The sequence below is a fragment of the Oreochromis niloticus genome, linkage group LG22, assembly GCF_001858045.2.
Source record: "Oreochromis niloticus isolate F11D_XX linkage group LG22, O_niloticus_UMD_NMBU, whole genome shotgun sequence".
In the NCBI taxonomy this organism is placed as follows: domain Eukaryota; kingdom Metazoa; phylum Chordata; class Actinopteri; order Cichliformes; family Cichlidae; genus Oreochromis; species Oreochromis niloticus.
In genome coordinates, this window is record NC_031985.2 from 29006986 (window position 1) to 29009887 (window position 2902).

A 2902-nucleotide genomic window follows, 5' to 3' on the forward strand; every position below is an offset into this window, starting at 1 on the left:
TGGTTGTTAGTTCACATTCATTGGCCGATGCTTAGCGTCATGTTATTATGTGTCCCAACATCCAATGGCATGTCACATTGTTTTCATGGCCACACCCTCACCCCAGGTGCAGAGGCCTATTTCTGTTCAGGAATGTTGTGAATACTTTGAGATTTATATTAATTGCACTTCCTACCTCTACATTTATTTTTTAAAAATATATAATTAGCACAGCGTGGCCGTGCAATGTTTTATGTTTTTTTTTAGTTTTTATTCCTATTAATTATATTTTCACTTGTTACCTCTGAATTATTGAATCAGACCTAGATGACATGAAATTTTCAGCAAAATTATAATTCAAATGCTCCTTTAATTATTGATTATTCTCATTAATTTTCGATCATTTTATATATTTTTCCATAGTATTACATTTGAATTTAACAGATCATTCTCTCAAATAACAGACAAATATCTGTGAAATTATGATACATTTCTGAATGTATTTTTACAATCTAAATATGCATATGTACAAAAACATATATATTTAAAAAAACAAGTAAATTGTGTTTTACTATATTTACAGTGATGTCATGTTATTTTACATTTGACATGTAAAATCACAGTCTACTTGTGTAAATTTAATGATATTCTAGAAAAACAGTACAAAACTGTAAAATATACAGTAAGATACTTTGACATTACTATTTTTTGGAACAGTGTACTTAATGTACTTAACAGATTATAAAATAAACGAACCAAAAACATCCTGGGCAAAAACCTAGAACTTAAAATCCAAAACGGGTTACCTCAAAAGACACTAGGTAAAGGTATTTCCATCGCCCTCACAGTTCACCACTCCAAAACATAAAACCAATCAAATTAAAATCAGACTCGCAGTTGCTACAAAAGCTTTCAAATGCTGTGATAATAACAAAGGGGACCCTAATAAGTATTGAACGTGTGTGCCAAAACCTTCTTCTTTTTTTGAAGTTATAAAAGATGAAAATAGAGTAATATTGCTTAAATTATTAAAGGAAATGTTCCATCTTTCTGCACTTTTGGTAATCACATCCCATTTGCTCGCCATTCACACAAATTTTGACTAAGGGTCCCCAGCCTCTGCATGTCATTTTATATACTGTTGCAGAGTCAGTCACAAACCAAACATGAGAAGACAAAATGAAATCTTAAAACTTAAATAACGTCTTAACATTATCAAGATAAACATATTTTAGAAGAGGTCTTTAAAAAAGTTCTTTACAAGCAGACCTTCGATTCAGAGTGACAATCGTGTTGTACACAAAGTTTTTAATATCTTTCCATGAGCAATTAGCTAGGTCTTTTTGCACTTCTAAGCATTTCATGCAGTGTTCGTTTTTTGGAACTTTGAGCTCTGCGACAAATTTTCCCAGCCGTCTTTGCACTGCCGTCTTCTCTGCTTCACTCCGTGGCCTCTTGACCTTCGCACAGGGGATCTCTACAAATAACACAAAAGACAACATGGACTGTTAACTTTACAACATGTATGTAACCGTAGTTTTTTGTTTGTTTGTTTTTTAAATGGGGTTCTGCTTGTGTATATTTACAGAAAATGCCTAACCAAACAGTAGGTTCAACAATTTACTCAACATTTTGTACCCAAGATACGTAGTGAGCACTTTAAAATTAAGTATTTTGAGTTTACAGAAACATGAGATCAGTTATTGAGTAATATACTTACAGAGTGAAACAGCAGCCAATTTACTTCTATACATTTTGTTTTCACAGGTACTTGTTGCATCTAGCCTTTTAAAATAAGATACTAACTAGTTATTCCTGCTAAAATCATTCACCATAACAATATTGTTGTAAAAAAAAAAAAAAACTGTCAGACTTTAATAATTTGCTATTGTTTTAAATAAGGCAAATATTTCTGATTTACTGGTAATAAAAAAAACTGCAAAGAGCAAAATTATAAGGAAATAAATTCATGTCTACAACCTGATTCATATGCTGCAAACAGAACTTAAACTCACCATCTACATCTGCGAAATGCTGAGAACTTCCGTCTTTAAAAACTAAATAAATAAATAATGTGCCACATCATCCAAATTCACAGATTTTTTTTTTTTCTATTGAATGACTATGGAAAATCTGACCTTCATCCATCTCACTGCCTCCTCCTTTCTCCTCCTCCTCCTCATTTCCCTGAAGATCACTCTGAGTAGCTGCTATGGGACTTTCACCTGTGACTTTTTACCCGCAGATTTCATGTGTTTTTCAGTCTATTTCTTGCTGTAATAGAAGAGCTCACTATGACATGAGTGTACATGATCAAGTGTTATCTGTTGTATAGATTACTGAGCACTGAACTCGGCCAACAGCATGTATTTGGCTGTAACATGCCACCCAGTTCATTTTACCATTAGGAACCCAAGCTAACAGGCTAACATCAGTGTCTTATATTAGTCAATGTCACATACATTACTTTAGGCAGTTTATCATAAATGCTGCTTATTCATGAGACAGTATACCAACGGTTCTACTAGTGAGCAGGTAACACTTACCACCAGTATCAGAACAGCCATCATCGCTGCATGTGAGGGCCACATTATTGTCTGCAATGTAAGAAATATTGAAATGATGCAATTTTATGTGGAAATTTGTATAAAGAGAGAAGTCTTTAAAATGAAATTACTGTAAAATGTATAACCTAAGCTAATTTCCATTGTCATGAGCTGTTTTTTGGTGCATTGTTAGTGCAGGAGACCATAACTAGAAGACTAATCTTATTTTAAAACCAGTGCCCATTTAAATTTTAAGATGACGCCAGTCTGAATCCTGACTGGCGTCATCTTAAAATTTAAATGGGCACTGGTTTTAAAATAAGATTAGTCTTCTAGTTATGGTCTCCTGCACTGAGGTCCTCTAGTAAGGAATTCTA

General features: G+C 33.3%; 1 long non-coding RNA gene across 1 annotated transcript; it reads right to left on the reverse strand.

The window, feature by feature from the left end:
• Positions 1 to 677: 677 nt before the first annotated feature.
• Positions 678 to 2687, reverse strand: LOC112843516 (uncharacterized). Its single transcript, XR_003215912.1, has 3 exons — positions 2118 to 2687; positions 1995 to 2027; positions 678 to 1456 (listed from the first exon to the last, which is right to left on the reverse strand). It is a non-coding gene; the product is annotated as an uncharacterized LOC112843516 (long non-coding RNA).
• Between the last annotated feature and the right edge of the window lie 215 nt (positions 2688 to 2902).